This window comes from Phacochoerus africanus, chromosome 1 (genome assembly GCF_016906955.1).
Source record: "Phacochoerus africanus isolate WHEZ1 chromosome 1, ROS_Pafr_v1, whole genome shotgun sequence".
In the NCBI taxonomy this organism is placed as follows: domain Eukaryota; kingdom Metazoa; phylum Chordata; class Mammalia; order Artiodactyla; family Suidae; genus Phacochoerus; species Phacochoerus africanus.
The window spans coordinates 6185553-6202157 of NC_062544.1; positions in this window are offsets into that span (position 1 = coordinate 6185553).

Genomic DNA, 16605 nt, shown 5'->3' on the forward strand with positions numbered 1-16605 from the left:
CCAGACGCTGAGGGAATGTTTTACAGGGCCTTTGTGCATATGTTTATTAGCATCGGAAATAGGCCTGGTTTAAATCGGTAATGAATAGTGATAGTAGAATATTTTACATTTTTCTGTCATTTTAAGGTATATATATATATACACACAGAGTTGGGTTTGAATGTGTGTGTCTACTTCTACATGCATTTTTTTCTTTGATATATACGTACACGATCTTTGATGGGTTGACTGCAGAAGCACAATCACAGACACCAGGTCCAACTGTAAGTTATATGTGGATTTCAGCTGTGTGGGGCTCGGCATCCCTTTATCCCATAGTGTTCAGGGGTCACCGGTAGCCTTAATCCGCTTGGCTACTATCAATGAAGCAGCAGTTTACATGTATTTTCTTGGGATGTACATGGAAATATTACAAACACTGGGGACACACGTCTTTCCTTTTGTTTAAACAAGCTCTGAGAAACTTGCCTTTTGTATATTTAAGAGATAAAGGGAAACTTTTGTCTGTCTTTTTGAGGAAGTGTTTTCTAAGACTGAATCATAATCAGTCATTTCATCTGGGGGTTCTGACCCTCCCCAGCTCCATTTTCTCACGCATCCTGCTCTTTATTTCAGAGGGCATCAAGCCAGACTTCAGGAACGTGACACAGAGATAGGTCTCTGCATCTGACTTGTGCTTCTCTGGCAGCAGCAGGCTTTTTCGAAGCATTATTGGATGGCCGTGTCCACATAGGGTGGGACGATGCAGTCTCGTCCAGCCCTGGCTGCCCACATCTCTCAGCTGAAGGCCTTTTAATGGAGCAGCTGAAACAAGAGAGAAAAAGGAAAACACTGTTTTACTTTTCAAGAATGATGTTCTGAGAACACAAATATGGCAAAGTTGAGAAACCAATTAGCAAAGTTAGCCTCAAGCTCTACTATTTATCATTTCTGACCTGTAGAATCAACCCTTCTTCAGAAAACTGTCTGACAGAGGGCTTGACTTATGATTTCTTATGCCAAGACCTAAAAAAACCTTTTAAGACCTTATAAACTAATAGCTCATATACTGACCTATAGGATACTGGATCAATGGAATTAAAAGTAAATTCACACTTGAGCTGCAAAACCGCAGTATACTAAACAAAGTCATCTGTCTCGAGGTCTTGTTTAGAAAATTTTTCATCTCTTGTCATTAGACTGCAGTTAATAAGATGGCCTGAAATGATGTGGAGGCACAGAGCTTTGCGAATAATTTTTTTTTAAAAAAACCACATTCTTTCCAAAGCTGATTATAAATACTTGTTTCTAAATATTTAAAGTAGGATCATCCAAGTGCAATTTCCTCACCAGAGGTTGGAGGGCCAGTTCAGGTTCAAGTGCTAAAACAATATGTCTTTGCTCTTTGAAACTGTGGCAGTTAGGATACAGTCAACTGCAAGTAACATCAGTGGCTTGAACCCAAGGACATGCTGATTACTTAACCCGAAGCTGAAGGCATGTGGTCCCTAGGGTGTTCATTTTCCCACAGTGGCAGGACTGACTGATGGTCAACATCCCTACAATATTTTGGTTCTTTCCCCCTTGGGGTTCCAAAACTGCTGCTACATTTCAAGCATCATTTCTCACATGACCACCTGCGAGGTAGGAAGCAGTATGTTTGGGCGGCGAGAGAGTCTTCCAGTGACTAGACTCTTGGTCCTTTCCAGAAGCCCCCAGCCAACTTTCCCATAGTTCCCATTAGCAGAGCTGGGCCCGGATGCTCTTCCAACCTTGGGAGATGGGGTGTGAGGCTCCCTGACCTCTGTGGTTGGAGGCAGGCCAGGCGGGAGGAATTGGGCGGACCTGATGGCAGCTGTTCCTCCAGTGGTTGTTACAGAGACTCTTGGAATGAAGAGCATTCTGGGAAGGAGCGAGACACCACTGTGGTGTGAATGAGAAGAGTAACTGGAGTACCTGAACTGCCAAATTAAACATGCCTAATTTGCATCTTTCTTCTCAGCCGCTCTGCCTCTAACTAGCATCTCTCCTCCTGTCAGTCCCTCGTAATCAAGACTCTAACCTCTGTCTCCTTTTTCCCTGCATGTGTGATGATAGTGTCTATCTCCAGCATTTCCTCATGTCCTTCAGTGCTTGTTGGAGGAAATTTTATATTTTACAGATGAGGTCTTAAGTAATAGGTCTCAATATCTACCCACCTACCTGGGTCAGGATATCCAGCGAAGGCTGCTGAAGGCACAGCTCTGGGTTTGCCAAGGCTGTGTGGCTGGATTGTTCAGCCCTAAATTTGAGCATCCTTTGGAGGAGAAAATTGTAAATCCCTTCTGAGTAAGGAAAATTATTTTTAGCACCTTCACTTCCATCACCTTGTTTAAGGCCTTTGTTACTTCTTTCGCAGAGGTATTTAATAATAGCCTCTTAACTGATTCCACTCACCCATCCCTCCTGCCTCCAAATTCTATTGCAGAGATCTATCAAGATGCCACAAGAGCAATGACTATCAAATACCTTTGGTGGCTTCCTCTGACTACAAGAGAAAATCACATCTTTACTGGTATTGATAGTCTTTTCCACATTTTGGCTCAAACCTGCAATTTTAGCCCCATCTCTCATCACACTTCAGCCAAGCCGGTATCTTCCCCTTTCCTTTTCTATCACCTGTGATTGTCCATCTGTGCCTTTGTTCATCCTATTTCTAGTTCCCAGAATAATATTCACCATGTCTGTATGGAAACAGCCTTCCCACTGTAAGTGGGAAGCTGCCATTTTTTTCCATGTCCAACACACATTTTTCATTTTTCAGAGACCAGCATCCATTTTTTGCTTTGGGGAATGCTCTGCTCCCCCTCTGCCCAATTTGGGAATGATTGGTCAACATGAGATATCTACTCTGGCCACAGGTGGGTTTGGGACCCAAGACGGACTTGTGGACACTTCTAGAAAAGTGCCTGCAAAGCAGGTAGCACCAGGAGCAAACCACATTCACCCATGGGATAATCACTGCAGGGGCCTCGCCCCTGAGAATCTCTGTTCCACTGAGTCCAGCCCCCGCAGCCTCCTGGCTTACTGCCTTTCTCAGCAATGCTGTTCCAGCTTCTCTGAGCTGCCTCACTCACTTCCTATACGTCGCTTTTGTCATATTTCTTAGGCAGAGTAAATTGTGTTTCATGCAAACACAGTTTCCAGTGGCCTGTCTGAAAATCGGAGTCATAAGTCCCCTCATTGAGGGCTTTCCTTATTATCCTGAACAGATGAGAAGATGTGCTTTCCTACTGCACGCTCTTTTTCTTTGTGTGGTCACTTTCGCTTCCTCGTGTGGCACTTACCTGTGCAGTTTATTGATGTGTGGCACTTACCTGTGCAGTTTATTCATGTGTTCCGACGAGGCTGTGACCTGTGTCTGTCAGAGGTGGAAACCACATTGCCATCATTCCTGCACCATACCACCTGGGCACCGGGAATGGGTGCTCTGGAGCTTTTGTGGAAGGACTAATAAGGATGTCCTTTGCCAAGACTCTCTTGTGCTTTGATACCATTTCTTCACAAGCTTATTTATTTCCTGATGTCCCATGCCTTGGCCAAATATGTGTATTAGTATGTCTCCGGCTGCTGTAACAAATTAACAAAAAATTTGATGGCTTAAAACAACACACATCTATGCCCTCCCAGTGATGGAACCCAGGGCTACTGGGCTAACGTCCATGCATCAGCAGAGCTGTGTTCTTCCAGGGGTGCAGGGAAAGTTACTTCCTTAGCGTCTTTGGCATCTAGTGGCTGCCTGCCTTTTTGGCCTCGTGGCCCCTCCCTTGCATCATTACAACCTCTTTCTTCTGTCATCATGTTTCCTTCTCTCTTCTCTGACCTACTTATCTCCTATTTATAAGGAGCCTTGTGATTACATTGGGCCCACATGGGTCATCCAAACTAATGCCCGTATTTTAAGACCCTTAACTTAATCACTCCTGTCAAACCTCTTCGGCCATATTAAGTAACACTCACAGGTTCAGAGGTTCGGATTTGGATGCCTTTGGGGACCACTATTTATCTGCCCATCGTGTGGAGGAGTGGACTGAAGAAACAATATCCAAAGGAGGAGAAAGGGGCCTAGGGTCCAGGGAAAAGCAGAGAGAAACGCAACAGCTTGCTATCGGAAGCTTCCACAGGCACGCCCACGGAAATTCCTTGGACAAGAGCCTGGCATCATGGCCACAGCATTCCCATAAAGCGAGTGCTATGATTGTCAGCATTTTACAGAGGTGGAAACACAGGCCCAAAGAGGTTAAGTGAATTGTTTCTAATCACAGAACCAGCACTTCATACTGCTTCAACGTTAAGTGACCTCTTCCCCGATGAGGTTTCCACACTTGGTTCATAAACATACTTGTCCTGCTGGCCTGTGAATTATCCCATTTCTTGTCACTGAGCTGATGTCTTTTGAGAGTAGAGAGCCCATTATTAATTTCGCAAACTTATTAAGTAGCCCCAGGTATGGGCATTTCTATCTCAGGAAATGGTCTTCTTGGGGTTACTGTCAGGAAAATAGCTCTTTCTTTCCAAAATAATAATGGCTTCCCAATTTCCTTCCTGCAAGGAAGGCAGGCATCACGGCAGGGGTTGTTGCAGCCATCCCGGATCATGAGGCTTGGATCCGAACCCTCAGGAGACAGAACATTTAGCTAGAAGGAAGCTGAGGACTTTACAGAGCAGAGTCGCTCTGCCAGCCCAGGATTACCTGTTTGGGGGGCATGTATATGCAACAGAAATTGCTATCATTTTAAAGCCGGTACCTTGACTTCTCTCCCCCTGGCAGAGCACCTCATCCTAACCATCATGGAGGAAGGGGTAGAAGAGTTGAGTGGGTGGTGGAGGAAACAGGAACGAAACCATGGAGGTGCTTTTTGGTCCCCCGGAAGAGTTTTGATTTTAACAGCCTAACAATAATATTTTAGTGATTCGCTTAAATCAGAGTTTGATAAGATTTTTAGGAAAGATAACTTTGGGGACCCTTTAGGAGAGGGATAGTCACATTGGTCATGAGTCAGAGGAGGCAGCTGGTGCAGAAGCAAGAGTGGGAGACAGCGTTCGTGAGGGGAGGAGACAGCCCAGAATCCAGCAATTTCTGAGGTGGAGACTCAGGTGTGGAGAATCGTTCAATAAGAGCGTAAAGGAGGAAGAAGGGTCAATGGCAAAGTCAATGTTTAAACCATGGTCACGGGGAAAAGGCTCGCCAGGGGTCGGCAGCCCAAGAATGAGGGACTGGCATTGGGCGGGTCCTTTCGCCACTGTGGGGCTGTCAGGGGCTGAACTGTGTCCCCATCAAATTCATCTGTTGAAGTCCTAACCCCAGTAGCTCAGAATGTGACTGTATTTGGAGATGGAGCCATTAAAATGGCAATTAAGGTAATAAAATGTGGTCACTAGGATGGACCCTAATTCAATAGGGTTGGTGTCCCTATGAGGAGCCGAGGTTAGGACACACACACACACACACACACACACGCACACACTCACACACAGAGGGAGAGAGAGAAAAGATCACGTAAGAAAACATCTAACCACGAGCCAAGGAGAAAGCCCTCTGGAGAAACCAACCCTGCCAACACCATGCTCATAGACTTCCAGTCTCCAGAACTGCAAGGATACCCATTTCTATCTTTTAAGCCATTCAGTCTCTGGTACTCTGTTATGCCGGCCCTTGCACTATAGACTGAATGTTTGGGTCCCCCCCCAAATTCATATGTTGAAGCCTAATTTCCAATGTAAGGATATTTGAGGGTGAGGCTTTGGGAGGGCGATTTGGTCATGAATAGGAATTGTGCCCTTATGAACAGAGACCCCAGGGAGCTACCTTGTCCCTTCTGCAATGAAAGACACAGTGGAAAGACTGCCATCCCTGAGCTGGGAGGCCCTCTCCTGACACAAGTACCCTCGCCCCCTTATCTCAGACTTCCCGTCTTTTGATCTGTTGCCTTGAGGCATGGATCTGCGGCCCTTTGTTACAGCCACCCAAATGGACCAAGGTGCCTAGCTGACTACTACAGGGCCATAGAGTGTCATGCAGGGAAACTCAGCTGAAGCCCAGGAGCTCCCCTGGCTGAACTGGAAAAGCATTTCAGAGATGAAAAGGGAAGGCCCAGCTTGGTGGCCATGGAGACGCAGGGCCCTCTTCAGGGTCACCTGAGTTTTTGGCTCAGGAACTCAAGTATTTCCAGAATCTTGATCAGGGTTGATTCACATTTGGGGTGGACTGGCCCTGCAGGCAAAATCCCGTAGTCTGTGGGTCTGTAAGGGCTTTATGATAACAAGTTGTAAAATACTTTCTGGTGTTTTTGTGAAGCAAGTTTTACTATCTAGAAATTAACAGTAATTAACAATGCTTGTGATGCAACATAAGTAAAAAAGAATTGCTTAAAATTGCATTATCTATTATAAAATGACTTTTATTTATTTACGGTTTATTTATTTATTTTCTTCGGGCTGCTCCTGAGGCATATGGAGGCTCCCAGGCTAGGGGTCAAATCAGAGCTATAGTTGCTGGCTTACACCACAGCCACAGCAACACCAGATCCAAGCCACATCTGCAACCTACACCACAGCTCACAGCAACGCTGGATCCTGAGCCCACTGAGTGGGGCCAGGGATCGAACCTACATCCTCATGGACACTAGTCGTGTTCGTTAACCACTGAGCCCCGACGAGAACTCCTAAAATGAATTTTAAAAGTGGGTGCATATGTATGCGAGAGTGTGTTTTAAGTTCTCTACAACTTCTCTCACAATTGCTTCTGGAAGGCTCTGGGTTCTATGTGTTTGTCAGCACTTCTGGAAGAGCCTAGAGGGTCTAAAAACACACAAGAATTAAAGCACTATTGAAATGTAAATGTATGTGTTTTTAAAAGATTTAGCACAGATAACTATCTAAGCGTTAAGGAGGAGACTATGAATGAAAAAAAAAAAAAGGCTGCCTTGATGTAAAAGAAAATGTCTTATTACCTGATGAGCTCACCGCATATATTGTCAGGTGGAACTCCTGGATTCTTTTTCAATTAAAAAAATACTGACATATATGTATATATATTCTTTTCCAGATTCTTTTTCATTATAGATACTTACAGGACATTGTGTATAGTTCTCTGCGCTGTACGGTAGGTCCCTGTCGGTTATCTATTTTATATACAGTGGAGCGTATTGTTAGTCCCAACCCCTGATTGGTCCCTCCCCCCTTCCCCTTTAATGCACCAGATGCGCCTCATCCATTCTTAGGTTTGCCGCCACCACTACCAACCTGCCACCATATCTCCCAACCGTCTCCTTTGCTTTAAGTGATGCAAAAGAGACCCAGTCCCTCACAACCATAAGAATCCTCTCTCATTCTCCATCTCTATCCTCTCTGTAAAGGGGCATATTTTAAAATCGGGGTCTTTGGATAAATAAAGTTCTATTGCCTGTTACTTTCAGTTGCGTGAGTGTAGCATTTGCTGTTCTCTCCTAGTTTATCCTGATGTGGTTATGTCTCTGTCCCTCTTCCATCTCATCCCTTGCATCCTGGCTGTGTGGCTATGATGGGGGTGCTCAGGTAAGAAGGTGGGAGATCCCTGCACCTCGGGAGGAGAAACAGGAATGGGTTGTTCAACAAAAGGTGCAGTTCCTCCCAATTCCTACCCAAATAGGCTTTGGAAAGACACAAAATTGGGGGCACTCCTTTAGGAAAACATCCTGTTTTCAATCCACATGGTTCCAGGTGATGGATGACCCCAAAATTCTGTTCCATTAGTGCTTCCCAGTTGCATCATTCTCTGGGGGATAAATAGTTTCTCTTTAATCCCACTTTTAGTGATGCTACAATTCATCAGTGTATTTCAGAGCTTCTGCTTAGTATATCATTACCCAGATAACAATCAACAGTTCACTGATGCTATGGGCAGCCACGGCTGGCAGTCAGTTGCCTGGCTGTCTTGTTATTAGGGGTTTAAAAATTTTGTCCTTCTGCTTCTATAATTCCTTCTTTGCTCATTTAGCTCCATCTAGATAACACCAGTTAGCTCCATCTTAACTGATAGTATCCAGTTAACACTTGATAAGTCTGGCTTATCCCAATTATTAGTTTTTCAAGGTTCAGTTTGTGACTCTGATCTCAGGCAATGGCCCTCTACAAGCCTATTTTCTATTCAGTGAAAAACCACTGGGAAAACATAACATCTGGGCTGAATGACGAATACGAAATTCCCCCTTTTTTTTTTTTCATGATTGAGAATAAAACAGAATGTGGGCATTTGAAAGATAAATCATTCTCTTATGTTTAATTTTGTTTTTAAAGTGTTCATGAAAAAAATATGGGAAGTGATCCTATGAGACACGCATGGCTGGTCTAAGGCCATACCCCCCTGAACACGCCCGATCTCCTCCGATCTCGGAATCTAAGCAGGGTCGGGCTGGTTGGTACTTTGATGGCAGAAATGCATGACTGGAGGATCATTATGATGCAGGACCACTGGGCCAATCAATAAGTGGGTTTAATTAGGCTCTCAATAATTTTTAAACTGACTGTGTGCCCACAGTGTCCAACATTTGTCAGGTTTTAGCCCCTTTGCCTCCTTTAGTCCTCAGGGGAATCAGATTAAAAACTCCAAGGTATAAGCAGATATCTCAAATGTATCTTGGAGGGCTGGTTCCATCCACCTTGACATTGAAAGTTAAAAAAAATATTGAGGTTCCAGGAAACACAAGGTGAATGTACAGGAACTCTCATACCCCTGGCATTGTTTGTCTGTGTACGGATGCAGTCTCCACAGGATTCTGTAAACATTCATTCGATGCCACCACAATTGAATGATCAGAAGCTAATTGCTTTGGCTCTACATACCATGTCTTTGAAGTGACAGCAAAGCAATTTGTTTAAATCACTCTATCTTCTGTGAATACTGTTACTACTATTCAGTACATCGTAAACTAGAATCTCATTACTACATGTGGGTTAGAGGGTTTTTAATATATTATTGAGAGCAGTTTATATGACTAGAAACCCCTAAGGACATGCTTTAACTTTCAGTGAAACAATTCTACAGATCCCATGGTATCTGAGATTTTCTTCACTTTATAAGAGTTTTATAGCCTTAAATATACATAACCCCTTATGTCTGATAAATTTATTTTGAGTTTGCCTGTATGTTCTTCATTATTGAAAACCCTTGGAATTTCTATTTCAAAAACCCATATTTGCTAATTGGTATTAGTGTTAGAAGAAGCACACAACTCTGGCATCGGGGTCACCAAATATGCTAAAAATTCTCTCCTTAAAAGCCAGGTTCATGTTTGAAAGTAGAAGGTGAAGGTATTTTTAAGCAGCTCTACAAAAACATTATGGCATTTTGCAAGTGTTACCAGTGAAATCCCAGTTAGGTAAGACTATCCCTGGGTTCTGGAAAAAAAATGATAAATAAGCAAAGATTCAGGGGAAGCTCCTGGGAATCTTCCTCAAAAGACAACATGTACAGAACTTTGTCTCTTTTTATTAGTTTCTTTCTTCTCCCTTCTTCTATGAAGTGGATGTAACTCCCAAGCCTCCAGGGGCCACCGTGTACCATGTGCGAGAAGGCAAACCCTGGGGATGGCAGAGCTTAGTAATGCAGGAAACTTGGGACAGAGTCATAAAAGTGTAGGAACATCCCTGCCTCCATCAACCTGATAATATTTTATCTTGTGTATTTAACCCACTGCAAACTTTACCTTTTGAATCCATACAGTGGAACCCCACCCCTACCAATGTGCTGATAAAGAAACTACTAAGTGAAATGTTTTGTCTTCATACCTCTTAATGCAGTTGCATGAGGACATGATGCTAAGAGATGTAGCAGCCGTATTGGCACCATGAGGAGTCCACCTAAAATGGAAGATCCTCATGGTCATAGGTAAATAGGACATAGCACATAAAACCATTACGTAGCAGCAACAGCAAAATGCCAGTTAGTAGAGGTGCACCCGAGAAATATTTTTATGCCATCTGTTGTCATCTCAGAAAGAATATCTATGCATCTAACATTGCAATGCCTCGAAGACTGGGGATTATTGAAAGGACATTTATAATTCTCAGCCTTCCTGGCAATTGGGTAGGGTCTTGAAACTCGTACTGGGTAACAGAATTCAAGCAGGAGTGTCATGCTTCCTTACTGCTCCCCGGCCAGGGAACTTGTGCTGATTCGCATGCTGTCTCTCTCCCTCTGCCACAGGCCATGTGGTCCAGGGGACAGAACCTCCACTGTGACGGCCAAGACCTCCTGCAAATCCATATGGAGTGAGAAATAGACTTTGGCGATCTGAAGCCCTTGAGATGTTGGGGCATTTCCACAGAACCTATTTCTGGATAAATGAATTAGGTCACCACGTTGATGTTAATAAAAACATCACCAGTGCCAGTGATTATAAGTTCAAACTGTTCACAAAAACTCTAATTAATAAAATAAAAGCTCCAAGTCCCGTCTCTTTGTAAAATTAGCAGCTGCTAGGTTTCTCAAGGTCTCATTCCAGCAAAGTGTTTTATACAGAAACTGTTGCTTAAAAAGACATTGAACTTCTCACACTTCTCCATTTTGCTTTTTAAAATAATCGTGTATCTTGGCCATACAGCTGTAGCTCACTCTTTTCAAGAAGCGCGTTGCCAGGGAAAACCCAGTTAGCCAGGCAGCCATGGGAATAACTTTAGGAATAAGATTAGACAGCAATGCTTTCCACAGCAGCCCCGTGCAATGGACCTCTGGGCGCAGATTTTTACTGCTCGTGAAACACATCTTCCAGATGATCAACTCCACATGTTCAGGACCATCCACAGCCTCAGAGAAGCGGCCAAACGTCTGCCAGGAAATCTGGCCTTCAAGTGAATGTCTCTACGTGGTTTTGAATCAATTATTTGAAATTATTTTTCTTAGCTCCTGGCAAATGTTTAAACAGATTCTTACATTAATCTTTAACATTAAAAATTCATCACTCTAAGTGAAGGACTCATTACGGGAGCTGAGGTAGACTATTTTATCAGAAAGTCAATGACAGGAGATAATTTGACGGTTTTAACCATCAGGGAAAGAACATGGAGCTTCTTTAGAACATGCCTGTTTTCTGCTCCACGTTGAAATGTGGGAGCACAGAGATGGCATGTTTCAACTCTGAAAATTAGAATATGAACCTGCAAAGATGCATATTATTTGCTTCAAAGTTCCTTTAATAAACCACCCCCATAATCTGGATTAGGGGATGTTCCTTGCTGGGTTCATACAAGTAGGTCATAACCAGAAACCAGGTGAGAATGTGAACCCTTTCACAAGGCCTGTATTACAAAAAATGAAAGTAGGTCTTGACCAAGACACAACCACCATGTGGATGGATATATTATAAAAAGCAGATTAAAATTAATTTTTAGTCCCAGATGGTATCTCCCAGGCTAAGGTATCTAAGGCATGCAGGAGTGGTTTTTATAGGATGCACACTCAAAAGGTAAGAATCTAGCCAAGCATCTCAGCAGGACACCCAAGGCTGCATCTGCACATAGAGGGAAATGGCAAGTAGTCACTTCCTCCTCCTGCTAAATCCAAGAAAGGCAACATTGTACCCAAACGGTGATTCCCCAGAAGGGAATCTTGGGGAAGGCAGCCAAGAGGAAAGAGAGACAGCAGAGTGTGACCACAGGAGAAGAGGAAATGGGGAGAAGTGGGACACAGAGCAGGGTGGATTCCTAAGTGGGGAATGCTGGGATGCCAGTGCCTTGAGAAGCCAGAGCTCTTTTCGGATTTCTCCCTCCGATGTGCAAGTTATAGACCTCCTTCCTTCTCTCTGCAGTATAGTCTGAGAATGGAGCATTTCATTTATTTCAAATAGTCCAGTGTTCCCTAGGCATGGCCTTGGATCAAGTGTGAATTTGGGAGAGAGAGAGAGGAGAGAATAAACAGTAGCAGGCAGTATTTAGGCAGTGTGGGTCCTTGGCAGTTACACTGGGGACAAACACATTTCCCTCTAGACCAAGTATCACACAATTCATGTGGGACCTCTAAAATTCCAGGATGGGTCATTAGTCATGGCTCCACCCAGGGAATGATGTCTCACCACCGGGTTGGGTACCACGTCGGCCAGTAAGCTAGTCCTGAGATACGTGGGTGACACCCTCCCAGCTCACTGACACCCAGAGAGGGCAGAAATTCCAAGAAAGCAAAGCACGAGTCCTGAAGAAGCTACCATGGAGAAACATGGACATCCCTACAAAGTCAAGAAATGATGAGGACTCACACTAAGCCTGCTTCAGGAGGTGACCTAGGCCTCAACTTCAGGCAGAACCAGCTACAGAACGTGTGGGGCCCAGTGCAAAAAGGAAGACTCAAAACCACAATGGCAGAGCATGGAAGCATTCCTGGGGTCCTTCCGAGCATGGGGCCCAGGTGGCAGGCTCCTGAAAGCTTCCCCGACTTCACGAGGCCCTTGATAAGATGCAAGGAGAGCTTGGGATGTTTCATCAGAATTAACAGGTGACAGAACAGGTCGGAAGAAACACGGAAACAAGAGGAAGCCTCATGTGTTGCTTTCATGCTCTATGGAGACCTGGCAGAGGCTGATCCCACTATGGCACTGTGATTCCTATCCTGATGTGACTGAGACGATGAAAACCAACAAAGCTGGGAGAAGGGCTTCTTACAAAAAAGTCATCTCCAAAAGTACCTCATTAGCCTGACTGCTTGAGGATGCCAAGCTGTAGGAGCACTTCAGAAAGGGGGCAGGGAAATTAAAAAAAAAAAATTCAATAGCAAGGCTATACCTAACAGTGTCTTGACCTTAATAAGCCACAGGAAACACATGAGCCCTTTTACAGCTACATATAGAGGAGGTGAGGGGTTCTCAACAAGTCAATCCCCCCCCCCGAAAAAAAAATTAGCTCATGAAGAATGTTTAAAGAAAAGGATAAAAAAAATGGCCAATACATTTTTTCCTAAGGAAAAGAGACAAATGATGTTACTGCAAATGGTATCATTATGCAATTTAGTCATGTCGGCGTCTCCCAGTGTAACTTTGTCACCAAGTCTGCATGCCATGTTGGCATGTCCAGTGTTCTGCAGCTGTATATATAGTGCTTATATATTAACAGAACTCAGGGCAGTAAATCAAATACTAGCCATGGGGTTAATTCCACATTCTTCTGTGTCTAAAATGAAAGCTGTAATCGTTGTTTAGCTTGATTTATTCCCCTTAGCCTTACAAATCATTCTCTACTTTCCAGCAATGCTTGGTAAAGATGGCCGCTAGAGGCATACTTGCTCCATTGAAAGGTCAAGGAACTGGTATCCAGCGAGTTTCAATCTGAATCCTGAACTTACACCACTCAATTTCGCATCCTAAGGTTGGCAGTGCTTGTCGTCCTAGACAGTCTCATGACACCGGTTTTCAGAGGATGGAGGTGGTGGTGCTTTCCTACGAAATCCATGGCGGAGGTAATGAAAGTGGAGAAGCCGCTCTGTGTCCTGGTGAATTGTTGCCCTAAGAGATGAGACCCTCTGCCCATCAGGGACTCTTAAGGGGAGGCTACTCATTCTCTCCATAGTCCGTTCTCTTGTTGCATCTAGGTTTGTCCATAGATACTGTGTGTTTTATCCACCAAGGACCCTCTGGATGCTGAACCCAAGATGGGCCACACCTACTACTCCTTTGAGCAAGAAGAGCTTGTGGGATCTGATGTGAACCCACCTGGAGCATCAGGGAGCCTCGGTGTCTGTTTTCAAGAGACGAGCATCAGTGGCGGAAACTGAGGTCTGAAGATTGCAGGGAGCATCAGGGAGCCTCGGTGTCTGTTTTCAAGAGACGAGCATCAGTGGCGGAAACTGAGGTCTGAAGATTGCAGGGAGCATCAGGGAGCCTCGGTGTCTGTTTTCAAGAGACGAGCATCAGTAACGGAAACTGAGGTCTGAAGATTGCAGGACCTGGTGCAAAGCTGGTGACCCAAGCCTTTGAAAGAGCATTAGGGCCAATCGTGAAACTGATGCTCAAAGGAGCTGCTGACAAGTGGGCAGCTTGAAAGCCAATGAGAGGCAACCCCCCCTCCTCCCCAACTGTCACAGCCAGTGTTAAGCCAAGATGGGGGGCAGGGTCCCGAGACTACAGGAGACAGAGGGGCCGACTGGGTGCGGAATCCCATAAAGAGGAGCAAACCAGTGGAGGAAGAAAGAGGGAGCAGGTGTTCAGCTCACTCCATGGTAGAGGTTCCTATTAAGGGCAGTCTTCTCAGTAGAGATGTTCCGAGAATTGAAAACTCAATACACTCATTTGTTCTCGAATATGGCTCGAGCCTCACTGAAGTCCCAGAACACTTTCCATACATTAAGAATATGATGGTGAAAAAGTCCTTCACAATCCCTGCCTTTGTGGGAGCCCACGTCCAGTGGGAAGATAGTGAAGGAAACACATATATGCATAGAATTCAATCCAAAGGGCCAACATCCGCTAAGACCCAATGCCTTGGAACCTCATCTTCACTGTTAGATCGTGCCCTGTGGGGAAAGCATGAACTTGGAAAGAGCCTTGACAGTGATTTAATCTTGTCTCTTTCTGTTAAATAAATCTGTTCATACTTACTTTACTGAAATATTGTGAAAAGAAAGCCCATGGAAATTGCCCAGAATGCTGTCTGGCACATGGCCCACACTGAAAAATTTATTCTGGCTAATATTCCCCAGAACATTTTTCTTTGTTCCATTGTTTTATTCGCCAGTGTCTGGCAAGCTTCCTAGTCCTGTTTCCTCTGACAGACAAGAGGGCAGGGTAATGAGAAAAAAAGAGACCAGGTACTGGGCATATTCACTTAAATTCTCACTTTTAAGAACCCTACAAGCAAGGTCCAGAGAAGTGGACAGCTGCTTCAGGAAGAACTTGAGAGGCTGCTTATTTTCTGTTTGTCCACATGGTCAAGAGAATGGGTATCTATTTGTAATGTATGACTTAAAATAGAAACTATGAGGGAATCGGATTTAAGCCTTTATTACTATTATTATTTTATGGCCACACCCACGGCATATGGAAGTTCCCAGCCTAGGGGGTGAATCGGAGCTGTAGCTGCCAGCCTACACCACAGCCACAGCAACTCCAGACCTGAGCTGCGTCTGTGACCTACACCACAGCTCACAGCAAATCCTGATCTTTAACCCACTGAGCAAGCCCAGGGATCCAACCCACATCCTCATGGATGCCAGTCGGGTTCGTTTCCACTGAGCCACAATGGGAATAGCAGGCCTAAGTCTTTAAAGACATTTCCAGCATCTGGACAGACACTTAGTCCTTGCTCTTAGGCTTCCTGTCCCAACACCAGTAAGACCAAAAGGAAGCATGCATTCCCCGATCTGCTGACGGCACCATGCTCAGCTCAGACCTGAGTGAGTGTAATCTGTAAGTGTAGACATTTCGTAATTTGAATGAAAAGACTTAAAAAAGAGGAGAATCATGGATTAAAGCGCATGATTGAAGCCTGATTTTATACTACTGGTTATAGCACGACTGGGTATTGGGAGTAAATAGAACGTGGTATGTGCATCACAGCTGCTTTCTGTGAGTGGCAGCTGGCTAGATCACGGAAGTGTAAACTGTAACGGGAAAAATGCGACCAGAAATAATAATTCTACGGTGATGAAGAGAGAAAGGCCATAACAGCTATTGAGTCCTGTGAAGGCTGGATTTAATAAAAACCCGTGTGTGCAGAGTGCCCGTTAGCTTTTATGGTTAGATATTTATAGCTACTGAAAACCTTATCAAGTAATTTCCCACAGAAAACAACTTCGTTTCTATGAGTCTGAAATGCTCCCCAAATTTCATTGAAGACCACTGATTTTAACTACCTTTGGAACCCCCTTTTTTTGGCTATAATTTGAACTTTCTAGGAAAATTTCAAGACTATTACAAGGAACTTTCTTATACTCTTCACTTAAATTCAGGAATGGTTTGTTTGGCCCCATTTTCTCTCTCTCTCTCACACACACACACACACACACAGACACACACACACATTTGTACTTCTCTTTCGGAACCATTTGAGAGCAGTTTGGGGACATTCTGTATGCCCTCACTAAAACTCCTCCTCTGGTTGTGATTCCCTGTCTGGTGAGGTGACCCCAACCTCATTCCTGAGGGGGCTGGGGTGTTAACAGTCGTGCTCAAATTAGACTGCATTGGTTTCCCATTGGCTGTAATCACCTCCACAGACAATTAAAAGATGCCCACACCACAGCGTTCGCTTTCCAGACACACCCCTGCCTGCTGGCATTAGGGAGCAGTCGCACACTTTTCCCTTCAAGACCCGGTCAAGCTCATCAGCGCCGCCTGCCCAGCAACTCTCTTCCCTGCCTGTTGATTCACAGCGAGAGAGGCTCAAAGTCCCCAGGAGGCGGTGTCAGCGTCCAGTTCAATGGCATCGTTTGCTGTGTTCCTGGTAAATCCATTCCTTCCGTTGGACTTCAGACTTCTCAACAATAGAACCTAAAATCACAGCCAGGCGGGCAAATAAACTGATGTTGAAGTCAACCTAAGGAGCATTTTTTCTTTCCTTCCTTCCTTCCTTCCTTTCTTCTTCTCTTCCTTCCTTCCTTTCTTTCTCTTTTTTTCTGCCTTTTTT